The following is a 17,296-nucleotide window of genomic DNA, read 5'->3' as shown; positions in this document are numbered from 1 at the left end:
AAAACATGACTGGGATTTTAAAGCTACTGCCAACTATAATGAAGGCATATAGCATGAAGAGCAAACTTCACTCATAGAAGTAACAATGTCAATTTGTTCATTATTTGGATTAACTTCCCCTCCTACCTCTGGGCCCATAGCCAAAAAGCAATTTGCATTTTATTAATTACTCACCAATTCTTGAGGTGGAAGGGAGTGATATTTGAAGTTTCAAATGGTCGATGCTGTCTTTGCATTCCTTATTCTTCCAAAATAAAAATAGATAACATTTGTATAAGCAAGATCTTGTTGGATAGCTGAGAGATTACTATGGTTTAGTTTTAGAATTGCTTGAAGTTGTAATAAGATTGGGGTTAATATCATTCAATACCTTGTCAGGACTTTGAATGGTACCATTCACATTAGTGATCATAATATTTATAATAGCCACATCTATTAATTTACTTAAGCATGTAAAATGTTTCAAGTACTGTATTAAATAATTTTCATATCTCATTTAATCTTCAAAAAACACACACGTACAATGGTAAGAACTATCATTTTTTTGTTTTACAGATAATACTAGCCAGTACTTACTAAATTCAAATCCCAATGAGACTGTTACCATTTTCTAGAACAGACAACACAGATGTAGTGTGAGAAAATGATTTTCCTAAATACCCATATGTAGCAAAGTTAGATCCAGGACTCATTTGTAATTTAAGAACTCGTGTTCTTAACCACAATGTCATGGTTATCAAATGGATTAATCACATTAAATAGTAAATCTAGATCCTTTAACACATAAGCTCCAGAATCTTATCACATTAACAAAATAAAAGTTACATTGCTTACTCATGTTAATGGTCCAACATGTATTACAGTTGAAATGTTGTCTGTCACTAGTGGAATCTGAGAAATCAAATCGAGCTGTGTGTTCAAGAGAAAAATAAAGTAGTTTGGGTATCAATATGGCAATTTCTCTGTCATACCTTAATTTCTATCTTATAATTATGACCATAGTGATATCACAGAGATGAGTCTATTTTTCAGTCTGTACGTGGTTGAGACCAGAGAAGGGGAAGCTATTAAGGAGATAAATTTCCATGAGAAATGACAGGAGCAGGAGCTAATATAGTGGCTGTAGGAATTAAGAGAAGAGCTAGGTAAAGGCTCCAAAAGACATTTAGGGGATAGAATCAAAAGGAGTTACTGAATATTGGGGGTGAACAATTAAAGAGAATAAGGGTCAAAGATAGTTCTGAGGTTTTAAGCTTAGGGCACTATACCGGTGGAGTTAAGGAATATAATGTAGCAGTGACTTTTCCACATGAATAGAATGGTTTCAAGTAGGAGTTCTTCGTCACCTAGGCAGACATATTGATTGTGCTGCATGTAGGTTTGCTTGTTCGCAATGTTATGAAAACCTCCTAACAGCAAAACCAAGACAAATTAAATAAGTGTTAAATTAATCTGACTTATTTCATTCAATTATTCATTCAACAAATTTATATGGATTGTGGACTGTGAGAAATCAGAGGAAACAAAAGACACAATCTCTGGTTTCAGAGCGTTTAAGTTGAGTGGAAGACAATCATGACTCAACCTAATCAGCACTCAATAAAATCAAATGGGATGGTCTAGCAATTCATAGAAAGTGCATGAAAACCAGAGGAAAAGCAAAGAGAGCAAAAATATCTTTCTAATAGTTTGAAGGAGGGATACGAATTAGTTAAGCTAAAAAGAAAGGCATGCTCCTGCTGAAGGAAAAACATGTACGTAGACTCAGAAAAAACAGAGAATGCCATGATTAAGGACAGCAGGAAGGAAGCTGAAAAGGAGAGGGCAAGAGATAGAATTTGGTAGGTAATAATTGTTAAGATACGAAAGATTCTTACATGCCAAAGTCTTTTGAAGACGTCACCTTAAAAGTTAAAGAAGCCACTGAAGCATTCTTAGCAGAAAAATGGCATGGTCACATTTATACATCATAAATGGAACCCGTCATGGAGATTCTAGTAAAGTCCAGGAGAGCGGAGATAGAGATATGAAATAAAGAATTATAGTGAGGATGGGCAGGAAGGAGGATGTAAGAAATGTTAGAGCAAAATGGATAGCTGTATCCCCAGTGATATTAAAGACTAAATGAAAAAGAAGAAACAGGATAAATCTCAACTCTCTAACTTAGGTATAAGTAAGTAGGTATCTGATGGGACTATTCAACAAGACAGGGAAGGCAGGTCAAGGAAGGGAAGAAGAAAATAAACTTATGCATATAATTATCTCTGAAGCATTTTGATAAATTTGTCCAATAGGAAGTTGTATGTAAATTTCTAAGTGTAATATAATATAATATGACCCAAAGCTTCATGTGTTATCTATTTCTATCCTTTATAGCTCAGTGCTTTAATGAGGTCAAGTTAAGGGTCTCAATTTCTTCTTCTTGACTAACTGACAAACTTCTGCCAATGCCAAGTGAGAATAGCAAGAGAGAAGAAAAGATTAAATGCAAATACATTACCATAAGCCATTGTTGGTCAGTAGTATTATCTTCTTTTTTAGAACCTAATTATAAATTGAAGAAAGTAAAAACTTGCCTTTTTTATATCTTATGCCTGTTTGGAAAGGGGAGTAACTTGAAAAGAAAAATCTAAGCCACAAATAAAATGATACAACCCCCCCCCCCACAAGGTACCAGTTTACTATATGCCAATGCCCACATATTTGCAATTATAAACTATTATAAATTGAATTCTAACTTTATGCTCTCTCCCAAAATGTCAAGTCCTAAAGAATGTTACATAATACAAATTGTAAAACCACAATGGAGTAATACAAAATTATGATCTTCATGAGATAAGATGAGTGTGTATTCAACCAAAGAGCTGCATCATTGCAAAGCAGAGTCTGAAGCAGCTGGATTAAGTAATGGGAGTTCTTTACAAAGGACATCTTTTTAGAAAACATAGCTTTCCAAAACTTTCGTAAAAGGTAATACAGTCAACATAAGTTTACAGATGTATTTAAAAATCTAAATTAAGCAAGGTTGACCCAGGAAAGTTAGAAATTTAGCTCTCTGAAATAAAATTTAGAAGAGAGTCTGTCCATAGGCTTCAAACATATGGGGTGGGAGGGCTTCCGGACAGATGAAGCAGCTTAAATATTTCTGAGTACTGATATCACTATTTCAAAGTCTCAGTCACCGCTGGCCACAGTGGGTGTGTGTGCCAGAATCCCCAACCTCCTGCCAGCCTCAGGGGTAAGCTCACACAGGAGTCCTCCTTGCAAGCACCCTGGAAACCTCATCCCACCACCGTAAAGTTCTATAAATATCATTAGGGGAAGTTTTTCTTTGGCAAAAGAACCAGCAATTTTCAGTAACATGCTTTAGAGCATTGCTTTCTTTACTCTTTGGTGTGTATAGACATAGTACCGGTAGTTTCAATCTGCTTCCTTGCTCCTTTATGAAAATAGTTTGTCTGAGAAGACTTTTTTCTTTAGAAATTATGACTATTCCAGTTCATAATTTGAGATCATATAATCTCTAAGGGAGCTCTTACATTAGCACTTTAATCAGAAAACGTTTCTACTGAACAAAGTTTTGTTATTAATATGCAAATGAATGCTATAAGGCAGATGACACTTTTCCCCAAACCACATTCAATTAACATAACCAATAACTGTAGGTGCTCCTAGTGTAATCAGAATTAGTGTTTTACATGACAGATTTTTTAACACTTCCTGGTTTTGAAAATAAAGACTATGAAGCTATCATTTACTCTTATGATGCAAGTGCAAAACATATAGGTTGAAAAAATGGGGAAAACATCCAAAGATGACATAAATATAACAATGATATAAATACACCTTATTCAGATTTCATAATTGATTTCAGAACTAGAGAATCCCATAATCACCTTATAGTAGGCATTTGGCATTAAAATTAACAATTGTACCCGTCTGTTACATTAGGACTATGTAATGAAGTGCTCTGTTACCAAGTGAAAATCTAACAACAAAAATAAAGAAATCACAACAGATCATATAATAAATTGCTCAAACTCTTTAAGTACCACCTAAAGCAAATTTTTTATAGTTGAAATATTTTAAGAAATTAAAGTAAACAATTGAGAATTAACTTAAAAACATTGTTTGCAGCCTTTTAATATTAAGTGGAAAAGGAGTTATTTTGCCCTTAAGCATATTACTGATCAGTGTTTCTGACTAAAAAATTATCTACCTACCATCAGGCAAGTCAGAATCAATATGGAACAAAACCCTAAAGTCTCTGGTTTTACTTTCTATGTGTCAGGAAATAATTTTATGAAATTTATTTATTTAACAACCACTTATTTGTTACCTGTTATATAGTCACTGCTATAGCTATAATGTAAAAAAACACACAATAGCTTTATTACTTAAACACAGCTCTTTTATATGTTGGATATCATTTTAAAGAATAAAATTTGTATTTTGTAATACACATTGCTAATATCATGGATGTAAAAATACAGCTGTGTAGGGATTTTTACTAATTGTTTTGAATTGCTCCATGTTATATCACGTGACTTTTTTTGGAGCATTCAAGCATATCCGTTTCTAACTGAATTGTAAAGATCTGTGCGTGTCAGCATATTTGCCAGTGTACTTAGTATTCTCTGAGTAGTGTTGACTTTGGTAATGGTCTCCTGGGAGAAAGGCTGGTGTCACATTTCCCTGTTCTAACGCTTAGTTTCAATGTGAATTTAAATCATACAAAAACATAAAAATTACTTGACTGAACATTTCTGGCGCTCATAGTCTGCACTTATGTAATTAGCATTAAATGGATCAGAGTAGATTCTCTCTCGTCAAAACCAAAAATTTCACATTCATTTGGGTTTCAACATATTTCTTACTGCAAACATTAATTTGGGGGCAGCCTGTTCAAAGCATAATGTAAAGTACAGACATTTAAAACAGAAAGTTGATCCCTTAATGAAATGTAGCACTCTCTACACTCAATACACTCAGAACCTAAGATGTATAATTTTAACTGTATAACATTCAGCCTAAGACTTTGCATTTGCTTGTTGTGTTTTATTAGAGTATTATTTTTGCCACTCACATCACTGACATCTAATATGCTGCCATCCAACAACAGGTAAGCAACATAACTTTTAACAGCTCCTGTTGGCATGCTACTATTTGTTGTAATAGCTTCTAGAGGAGTACCACATTCTCTTAAAACACTAATCTTTATGTGCATCTATTATTTTGAGCTCTAGTAAAAGTTTGAGGTTATTTACTTGTACATTAGAAGGAATTAGAGTGGAAAGAAGGATAAAAAACTAGGGGTATGAGACACACCGTCCTATAACCACAGATTTGGTTGTTTTGGCTTTGGGGGGGGGGGGGTGAGGGTGAAGATGATGGCATTGGTGATTTTCTCAATAAAGTTAAGTAAAATATAAAAGCAAGGAACCCTTGCTAGAATACATTTTATCTAAAACCTACCATTCTATATTCCAGTCTTAAACCTAATCACATATGTCTTTATCTTACCACTAGAGGCCCAGTGCACAGGTGGGTTCTGGCCGGCTGGCCCAGCCCAATCGGTGTGTGTGTGTGGGGGGGGGGGGGGGGCGCTGATCAGGGCCAGGCCATCTGGGAGGAGGGGCCCAAGGAGGATGACCAGCTGGCCCCACCCCCATCAGGCCTGTTGGCCAGACACAGTGCATGTCACAGCAACTGGTCATCCTGGTTCTTCCAGTTGTTCCAGTCCTAATGGTTGCTTGATATATATATATATATATATATATATATATATATATATATATATATATATATATGATGTCATCAATCAGTACATTGAATGGAAACCTTTTAGTTTTTATTTTAATGAACCTCAAAATGGCATTTGACTTTTGTTTACTTGTTTTCTATTTGAAACACACTCCTCACTTGGCTCCATGACACCACCGTTCCCTGGCTTTCCTTTTATCTTCATCTCCTTCTTCTGAACCTCTACAGACTGACCTTCCTCCACCTGGGCCTTGCATGAAGGCCTCACTCATGAATACTTCTCAGTGTTCTCCCTCAGGAATTTCATCTACTCAACATTTTTATCTTCAGGAAATATCTCCCTCTAAGATTCTAATCTTAAAATCAAACTCTCTGATTATTTTCTCCTTTTGTGGAAATGTCATAAACATTTTAAGTCTTATATTTCCAAAGCAGAACTTTTCATCATGATTCAGGCCTTTAAATTTGTCCCTTTTCTGCTGCTTCCTTTCCAATGAATGGCATCATCATATGTTTAAAGCTGTCATTTCAGAAACCTTACTGTTCACTGAATTTCTCTCACTCTATCCCTATAATCAAGATATCATTAACTTTTGTTGATTGTCTCTGTTAAATATTTTCCAAATTCATACACTTTTCTTTTTCACTATCTCACCATCCAAGTCCAAAGAACAATGGTTTCTCATGAAGAATACTACAGAGGCCCAGAGAGATGATAGATAAATCTCATTTCTCCATATTGAATGGAAATCTTTTTTTCCCAAAATATTTTAAAAGGCATTTTTATTATGTTTATTTTCTCTCTCTAACTCCATTCTCCCCATCCTCTCTTTCTCTTACACACACACACATACACACACACACACACTTCACTTTTTCCATATTGTGGTACATTAAGTTAAATATGCATAATTTTTTTACTGCTTCTCTTTTCCCAGTAGAATAGTATATTTCCCTACCCCTTGATTTTATATCCAGCCATATGACTTGCTTTGGCCAATAGTTGAAGTTGGAAGTATAAGCGATCCAGTTCCAAGCCCAGGTCCTAGTGATTTTCGCCTGCCTTCTAGTGCCTCCACCATCACTAAAAAGAACTTATCTGGCCTAATTTATGTTTAAAATGAGAATAGGAGACATGAAGAGCAGATTTAACTTAGCTCACCCCCCCCCAAGAAACCCCCACATAGTTTTATCAGGTAAATAATCTTAACATTATTTGATGCTGAGATTGGTGTATTTGCTAATAATGTAGAATTATCGAAGCCATTGCTAAGTGATATTTATGGTTTCTTATTTTTCTAAATATGAAGTAAAATATCTTGAATATGGTCAAAAAGGATCTTGTGTAGTTAGTCTCCGTATGTCATGTTCATTCTTACTTTACACTAAGTTCCCTCTAACTCCTTGTGCCCAGTTACAGTGGCCTTCTTCCAGGTCTGTGAAGTCACCAATAACTCCTCATATGACAGGGACTTACACCTTATGTCTCTTCTTTCTTCACTTAGTTCCTTCTCATCCTTTAGACTGTCAGCTGAAACACCACTACTTCAGGATTGAAGATACAATTACTTGATACAAATACTATTCTACATTTGTTTGTGTGATTTTGCAAAATGGTTTCCACCATTAGACTTTAATAATAATAGGGCTATTTAAATGTTAAATGAAGTAATTAATGAGAGAGATGATCCAAGCCTGATGTGATTCCACTTTCAAGTGCCCTAGTAATTACAATTTTTGACATTTGCTAGTCCAATAATACCTACACAGTAGGGTGTTTTTTTTGTTTGTTGTTTGTTTGTTTTTTTAAATCCTTACCCAAGGCCTGCCCAGGCTGGTGTGGCTCAGTGGTTGAGCATCAACCTATGAACCAGGAGGTCATGGTTCGACTCCAGGTCAGGGCACATGCTGGGTTGTGGGTTTGATCCTCAGTGTGGGATGTGAAGGAGGCAGCCTATCAATGATTCTCTCTTATCATTGATGTTTCTATCTTTCTCTCCCTCTCCCTTCCTCTATGAAATAAATAAAAAGGTATATTAAAAATAATAATAAAATAAAAATAAAAATTTCTTACTTGAGGATATATTTTTATTGATTTTTAAGAGAGAGAGGAATAGAGAAAGAGAGAAACATCAATTAATGACCTCCCATACACAACCTGATCGGGGATCGAACCCGCTACCTGGGTATGTGCTCCAACCAACTGAGCCACCTGGCCAAGGCAAGAAATTTTTGAAAATAGTTATGTGTGTATTAAACAAATTATAAATAATATAAAACAAATTTGGTATATAGACAGTCTTCAGGTTACGTCGGATTCGAGGTATGTCGTTTTGTGTTTATGTCGCCATCTCCCATTTATTTATTTATTTATTTATTTATTTATTTATTTTTTAATTTCCAAGGTACTTTATTGTTAAAACAGGTCACAACACTAAGCCTCGGGCTGGTTCTGCCAACACACAAGCTACAAATGCTCGCCTGGCAGCTGAGGAGCGCTCGGCGGTAGCATGTTTGAGAATTGAATAAAAATCCATATAAAACAAATATTCAAATAGTTTCCATAGGAACACGTAAGTGTAACCCCGTCGCCTAGGCCTTCCACCTTGTTCCATCTGTGCCACCCCCACTTGCAAAGACATTCCAAACTAGCAATCATTAAGTTAAGTGGTCCCTTGTCAAGCTACACTCGCGTAACAGCTACAGGAATGGCGTCTACACGTTCACCCGGGCTGATGCGCAGGCTGCTGGGAGGAGCGCCATCCCGCTCTCCCAGGCGCAGGACACAGGCAGGGCGCCAGCGTCCTCCTCCGCCTCCGCCTCGGGTGGGAAGTCGCGGTTCTGGATTTGCTGCGTCAGTTGCCAGGTTGGCCCTGAGATCGCATAGTAGATCATCGGCCTCTGGAACCCATTGAAAGTAGAAGCAGCAGCCACGGTATAAGCACCCATGTTTTCCAAGAGCATCCAGTCCCCCACGTGCATCTCGGGCAAGCCGCAGCGCTCCACGATGCGATCGAGGCCGTCTCAGGTCGGTCCCCAGATGCTGGATGAGTACTACTTCTCATCTGGTTTGGGCCCCTTCTGCAGCAGGGGCTTCCCGTGCGCATGATCGTAGAGGAGGCAGTTAAATGACCCGTACACTCCGTCGTTCGCGTAATACATGAAGGTCTTCTCGCTCGACTCCTCCTCAACGTCAGAGCCCGTTTGTTCCTACAAGACCAGCTTTTTGGCAATGATATGAACCGCAAGTGTGAAAGCTGATGCAACATAGTATCTGCGCGGCTCAGCTATGACTGTCACTCCCGAGTCTGATGGAAAACACTTGTCCAGGGCTGGGTTGATGACACTGGTGATCTCCTCAAATTTAAGCTTTGCATCCTCAGATCCAGGAAAGCCACCGCCAATGTCCAGCAGGTACATGTTGAAACCAACCTCAGCCCCCATGTCAAAGACACAGCGGGCATCAGAGATGGCCTGCACACAGGTCTCAGGGTCAGTGCAGCCACTGCCCACGTGAAAGCTGACACCGATGACATCGATGTTGAGCTCCGTGGCCCGCTCCAAAAGAAGCCTGCTGGTCTTGAGTGTGGCACCAAATTTAACACTGAGAGGACAAACTGCTTTGGAGTCATCGGTGGCAGCGCGCAACACCAGCTTTGCACACCAGATGTGCACATTTATTTATTTATTTATTTAAAAAAAAAAAAGTTCCGTCATTTTGACGTATATACATATGTGCTTTATGCTTTTTATTATTTATTTACCACAAGTGAAGGTCAGGAATTGTTATCTTTCCTTTAATTTTTTTTACTGTTTCACTTCATTACTGCTGTGTATGTGCTCCCTGTGAGTGACACAGGTGCTTATGTAGGTGGGTTCCGGCTTACGGCGCAAATAGGGTTAGACCGCCCTGTAGGAACGGGTCTCTGATGTAACCTAGGACCTACTGTTTACATTTAGTTATCTTTTCCTCTTCGTAAGTCCAAGCAAGTAAAAATTATAAACTTATCAGCTTCTCTTTGATACAATAAATTAGTCAGGCTGAGAATCCATTCATCCCCTTGCTTTGTGCTTTCTTGGTGTCCTCCCATATTTCATTTTTTATCAATAAAAATACTAACTTCATCTTCAGCATCAACTTAAGCCTCTAATATTTTTGTTTACATAGTAACAGATATGAGATACACATTTATAGCTTCTATTTCCAGCTTCTAGCCTAGGAAAATAAATAATCTCTTATATTACTCAACTAAACTTAAAATGGGTTTTCCACACCATAATAGCATATTTTTTAAAATATCTTTTATTGACTTTTTTACAGAGAGGAAGGGAGAGGAATAGAGAGTTAGAAACATCCATGAGAGAGAAACATCGATCAGCTGCCTCCTGCACATCCCCTACTGGGGATGTGCCCTCAACTAAGGTACATGCCCTTGACTGGAATTGAACTTGGGACCCTTCAGTCCGCAGGCTGACGCTCTATCCACTGAGCCAAACCGGTTAGGGCCATAGTAGCATATTTATGATTTAGAATCCTAATACATAATTATTTCATACTTAGGATATCATCAATATTTTAAACTATTTTTAAGCCAGTCTCTTGTTCATACATTCTTAGAGTGCAGATTTGTCTCCCTAATTAGATTTTAAGCTCATTCTAAGGGTAAAAAAATATTTTTATCTGTGTCTCCACCCCTCTTCTATTATAAAATATAACATAGTTTTAAATGTATAACAAATAATTTATGTTTGTTGACACATTAAAACATAGTTGTTATAAGAAACTACCTTTTCCATACATACCATGTTGGGTCAAGGACAAAATGAGGAAATGATAATCATTGCCTCTTTCTACTCTAGAAAGTCATACTACCACATTTAAAAATGTCTCCTTATTTAAAGTCCATATCATGATTTTACACCTCCACTTCCATTGTTGAAACAGTCATCTTTCAGTCTTCCACACTCCCCACTTTTCTAATAATATTTTTGTCTCTTGTTCACCATTTCCCCCTTTACCCAAATTCTTGTTAATATCCTGAGATATTATATCGATTATTCAACATTCTTATCTCACAGATGCTATGTCATTTCAAAGCCAATGATCTTTATTTCCACCACAACAGGAAACCACCAATTCAGGTTTATTTTGGACAATTCCAGAAGATTTCTATAGAAAAATTGGTAATACCACTCTCTGGTATTACCAATACTTTCAGTTGCTGTCATTCTTCCATCAAACTTTCATTGCTTCCTCATCTGCCTTCTATTTCACATTTTTTTTTCTAATTATCACAGCCTATCATCCCTCCCAGTTCTATAATCCTTTCTATTAATCCTAATCACTCTGATCCACTGTTCCAATATCCACTCCCCAGCATACTGGATACTCAGCTCCTTAAATCATGTTGTTGTTTTTATTTGTTTGTTTGTTTCTAACTTGCCAGTTTAAATCCCCGGATAACTTCAAATATATCTGTGTCAACTCCTACTTCTGGGATGCTATCATTGACAAAAATAATGAAACCAATATTCTTGTCATCCTAACCTTGTTGTCTGGAAGTGTTTGGCATGACCATAGAATGCTGAGGATATGATATTATAAATAAGTGTTTAAAGAATGAATAAAGAGAAATTGTCAAATATTTCAAATTTGATCAAAAGAGATTGAATCTTAGTCTTCAGATAATAGATAATATTTGAAGTTATTAGAAAAAGGAAATGATATTGCTCAATCTGTTCCAAAGATTAAAAAGTATATATGTATATTAATATAAAATCAATGATATAGAGGAAATAATGATGATAAAACTAGACTTTCTATTGGCTAGAAGCTAAATATTTTTAGGACTGCATTAAAAGTGTTCTTTAGTTGTAGTTCTGGAACTCGACTATTTAGGATAATTATCTATGATTCTTTAAAAATGCTGAAACCAAGGTTCCATCATTGAGTTATAATTCTCTAGATCTGCAGTGAGAATGAAAAACCTTCATTTTTCACAAGTACCACTAATCACTGTGATGTATGTACAGGTGTAAGAATCATTACCTTATAAAAAGCAAAATTTGGGTCACCGTTACCCCTCAATATATGGAGTTGTACTTCTTTTCCCCGTGCTCTTGTCATACGCAGTCATTTTAGGAGAACTTTCACAGCTAAGAGCATTTTCTTATTTATTCTGTGGGTTGAAAAAGCAGTCCTCGATGGGCCATGTTTCCCTCAGTCAAAGATGCCCTGCATTGTCTTGCTGTCAATCATTCTTTCAGTAGTAATCGCCCATCAATTTCCCCTCTCCTGTCAAGAGATTTTTATGGCATCTAAGATTTATGTAACAGGAACTGCTTTACAGAGCAAGGCATCAGCTTTGAACACTGTTTACAGGACTGGGATCTATCTCAATGCCATGTGAGCAATGATAACCCTGAAAGCTGTTGAGAAATAGTTTGAACAGCTTGAGGTTTAATGGCAATTCTCCCCAGCAATCATCAGACAAACTCAGCATGTTGGATTTATTTTGCCAAAAGGGTGCAAAAATAAACACTTCTAAGTTCAAGAGAATTTAGTTTATAATTCAAAATATAATGACTATTATTCTATCAATTAATAAATGAAGAGCTTTCTATGCATATGACATTAATAATAAAATAAATCTTTTAATAATTAAAATCTGACCTTATTGCTTAAATACAAATATGCAATTACCTTTGCAATAGCATTTTAAACTTGGCCTCAAATAAATTGAATCTGACTCTAATATTTTTGGACATTAAGGATTTGGGAAAAAAATGTACTTAGACCCCAAAAGCAAGTTTAGTTTAATCAGAGATGAGCTTTCTGGTGCTCCCATCTACAAAATTAAAAGGCTTGGTTTGGTTGTCTTTGCCCCAGCAATACTAATAACTCCCCCTCTTTCCTTCTTCTCAATTACTCAATAAATAATAAAGGAGATATTCATGTTATTTTATACCCAAAGAAAACAAAGACACTCATATTAGAACTGTATAATTTACAAGGTGAGAGAATTAGAAAAAACCCCAGTATATCCTCAATTGCTTTAAATTCATCTTCACATCCAAAAGTTGAGATATTCTCCTATTAATTCCACCCTGGGGCTATACTCACTTGATCTTGTCTTGATAATTCTTTTAATAGATCCATCATAGGCTAAAACATAGACAATATTAATTAATAAAAACTAGTAAACAATACCAATTCATACAATATTTATAGAGCTATTTTTTTGCAATGAGTTATTGCAATGTAGTTTTTAATGTAGTATTTCAGTTTATATTGATATGCTTTACAGGGCCTGCTTACAGGTCTTCAGGAGGCCTGGGATGGCTGGTAATCTAACTACTCACTTGAATTATGTCACTGTATCAAAACAATGATCATGTGATCCATACTTAGAGCAGAAGAAATGTCAGTCATTGCAACCATACCTCAATAACATTACAGGGCATCCAAGAGTATTGTCCAGAGAAATTGTTTTTAAAAATATCTGTCTTTTTCTATTGTCTATACTTTGAAAATTACTGAGAGGCTCACCCTGCTACTTCGGTTGAACTCGCTTTCCCATAGCTCTTTACAGTCTGTCCTCTAACTTATTGCTGTGCCTCCTGCTATGCTGGAGTGGAAAGCCTTCCATCCTTCACCCTAGCCATTTCCCTATGATAATCTGACTGAGTTGCCTTTTTCCTTTCTACCATTTTGCCTTTCCACAATCGTCATTGGGCAGGTCTGAAGAACCAGACTAGGTCAGAACACCAATAAATAAGGGGAGGAGAAAGACTGAGAAACATATTAATTATTTTTTACCCTTCCTACAAAAAATGTGCATTACACAAATAGTACATTCACTTAAGACGTAAACTTAAAATGCTGAGCACTCAAGAAAAAAGAAAGAATTGTTTTAAAAATATAAATATATTTGATGACATTTAAAATATGTAAGTAAAAATATAAATAATATTATGATCATGTGTAGACTACAATGTATTTTATATTATAAGGTCCTTGTATGTTTGCAAACGCTCATATACACTCACACACACTGAGTGGGCAGATTATTATGACTGGCCAGATTATTATGACCACCCCATCAGTACTTCATTGACACTTCCAAAAATACTGAATATTAAAAACTTCCTAAGCAAACACTCTCAAGGTTTTTTTATTATTATTATTATTATTATTATTATTTGCATAACTAATTCACTTCATTATACTTATGGGGTGAGATATATATACTTTTATTGGTGTATTTCCTATATAGGCAATAGCAAAACAGTTTGAATTTAAACAGAAGACAACTGATTGGTACATCTCAGTAATAATGGATCCACCAACTGCCTTTCTTATTCTATCAAAATGTCCTGAAATTCTTACATGGATTTAGCCTCTGTTATTTAGGAATAAAATCCAATAAGTTATTGAAAGAAAAGGAAAAGAAATGAGAGGAAGGAGAGAGAGAGAAAGAGAGGGAGAAGAAGAGAGGTGTCTCCTAATCACCTAAGAAATCCTACTGGCCAGCAAGTTTATATTTTACTTAAATGTTCAAAAACTGGATGGTACTTAAAGAAATGACATTAAATTTTATATGAAAATTTGAAAGAGAAAACAAAAGGTAGGTCTAAGAATGTTAAGATTATTAACAATTTCCTGATAACTCATATTATCTTTAAACTCCACTTATTAAGTGAACAAATGAATCAAGATGAAGTATGGAGATCTAATCCATTTTTTGTTTGTTTGTTTAGCAATACTCCTTGCTAGAAATGTGTAAATTTAAGAATTAAAGTTAGTCATTATGTGGGAGGAGGAGATATAAATGGAAAGGAGGAAAAAAAAAACATAAACAGCAATGATAGTCTAACACATGGTAACAATTGCAATTATAATTTTTATTTCATCAAGATAGTCTTTATCATATGTCTAAATAGCTTTGAGCCAAAGCCACAAAGATCATTTCAGAAAACGTCTTATAAAAATTTAAAATTATGTGATTATATTCTTATCCACTGATTTAGCCGTAGGTACCCAATCTGTCACTCCTTGAGCAAATTACAGGTATGGTTAATTAGCAATTCTCACTCGAAGTGATCCTAAAGACTTGAAGAATCAGTAACATAACCTAAGTCATTTCTACTCACCTATTCTATAGGTGTTACTTCTTTTATTTTATACAAAGCTCTCCATAACCACATGCCTTGGGAAAGACTAATTAAAATCTCTGAAGGAAATATGATTAGCCAGATGAGGCAGAAAATAAATCTAGGAGGGAAATCATTTAATAGTTGTTACACTTTTTCATAAAATACTTTTCTTAGATGTTGAAAGAATATATTTTACCAGAAGTTATTAAGCAGAGGTAGTATGACTTTCCCCACTTTATTTTCATGTATAATAACATATTTAAATATTCAATAAATAGTTTAAATAAAATCTTGTATATTAAATATGAAAAAACCTAACTTCAGGCTTTATTCTAGATAGTAGAATATAAATGAAGAAGATGTAGATCTGGTGGGCTGAGTAGCTTGCTGTGTGTCTTCTCAAGGTGATTATCAGAATTAATTCCAGGCTACAAAGATCCATAGGATGGAAGAATGTGGCCAGCCTGGGTGTGATGTCTATCTAATAGTCCTCAGGTAAAAATACATCTATTCCGTTTGTAAATACAACATAACCACTATTTACAAATAGTGAATTCTAGCTCAGCAAACTTCCTCAAAATGTATCTCTTTAGGAAAGCCATAATCCAAGAAATAAAAAGCTGGACATCAAAACAAGTGATTCTCTTTTGTAATGATGTCCAAAACTAAATTGTGTAGTCAGCATTTATGTCTTACATATTATCTGGAATCTGAAATTATGTTTTTCCTGGTTTACAGGAAGGAGGATGGCATGTAATGATTTTTAAAGTTATTACTATTATTTATAACTAAACTATGCTAGTAAAAGTATTTTTTCACACACACACACACACACACACACACACACACACACACACACACACACCCCTACATATATTGAGATCCTAGAGCTTTTGTACCAGTTATTACCAGAGAAGAATCTCAGAACTGATCATGATCCAATTATTTTTCATTGAATATTATAGTTTAAATACAATTTGTTCTGTTTATATAATCTAGTTTTTTCCCCAAAACAATCATTTTCAAACCAATGATTGAAAATGTTATGAATTTAGTCATTTATTTTTATGTTGTGGGATTTAGCCATTTATTTTTCTCTTTAAGTATTTCAAACATTTTTAAAGTCTCTTGCAGATTGCTTTGTTAGCATGAGCCTTTCACTTGTTAATGGCTCCAGTGTGACTCACTCTTATGACTGTAATGTCATTTGGTAATTTGTAATTTTTGTGAATTCACCCTCAGAAACCAGCTTCTTGAGCATTTCTACTCGCATTGGCCCTGGATGGCCAAGGTGACCTTATGATGTGATTTTGCAGTTGTCTCTGCAATGACCTATGGAACTCCCTGATTCAGGACCAGCTTTTAGTTTATCTCCAGGCTAGGGGTGGCTGCATCACATGAGTAGTACAAATTTAACTTTTTGTTTTTTCTAAATGCATGCTCTCATTGCCAAATATTCACAGGGACTCTCTTCCTACCCATAATATAACATAAATCTGGCACTATAGTTTATTACAATAAAAATTATAATTGTTACTAATTCCCTTTTTAAACACAAAAGTGTCTCAGATTGGACAATGAATTATGGGGCCCCTTACAAACACAAGGCCTACGATCTTAACTTCCTTTATTATATTAAAACTTGTTTTTAAAGAAGGGATTCTCAAACTACAGCATGCACTTTTGTGTGTTTGTGTTTTCTTTTTTGTTTGTTTTTAATTTATCATCATTGTGGAAGGTATTACAGCTTTCCCCTTTGTTTGTTTTTCCCCCATTAACCCCCTTTGCCCGGCACAACATGCACTTTGTTGAAACACAGATCTCTGGGCTCCATTTCTCGAGTTCCGATACAGAAGAACCCTGGTAAAGTTCAAGAATGTGCATTTCACAAATTCCCGTGTTGATGGAAACTTAAGAATGTGGATGCTTGCAGTCTAGGACCACATTTTGAGAACAATTGACTTAACTAGTGTGTGTGTGTGTGTGTGTGTGTGTGTGTGTGTGTGATTCAGATACACATGGATCTTTGGTCATGCTTAGGTAAGTAATTTTTCTGTCTGCGGGGACTAGGGATACTTTTTTGTCATCACTGCAGCCGTCCTCCTCCTCCTCTTCCTTGTCTTGTGGCTGCTGGTTTTGACACATTAGATCTTAGTTTATTTATTTATTTTCTTTTTACTCTTACTCAATTTTTACTGGAACCCAGGTGCAGAGGAATGAGTTAATCATAGACCTCACTTCATAGAGTATTTCTGTGACTGGTTATTCATGGCTTTTATTTTATTCCCCCCTCACATCCCTACTTCCATTTCCTTTCCAAGATAGAAAACTATTCTGTTTGATATATAGGCTTTAAAATTAATATTTTCTTAAATCC

The 17,296-nt window shown here is 35.6% G+C and overlaps 1 pseudogene; it reads right to left on the bottom strand.

Moving 5' to 3' along the window:
- Positions 1-8,164: 8,164 nt before the first annotated feature.
- LOC132226586 (ornithine decarboxylase-like) lies at positions 8,165-17,064 on the bottom strand (annotated as a pseudogene).
- Positions 17,065-17,296: the final 232 nt, after the last annotated feature.

Source organism: Myotis daubentonii, chromosome 2 (genome assembly GCF_963259705.1).
Source record: "Myotis daubentonii chromosome 2, mMyoDau2.1, whole genome shotgun sequence".
NCBI classification, from domain to species: Eukaryota; Metazoa; Chordata; class Mammalia; order Chiroptera; family Vespertilionidae; genus Myotis; species Myotis daubentonii.
This window is presented reverse-complemented; position numbering and strand designations above follow the sequence as displayed.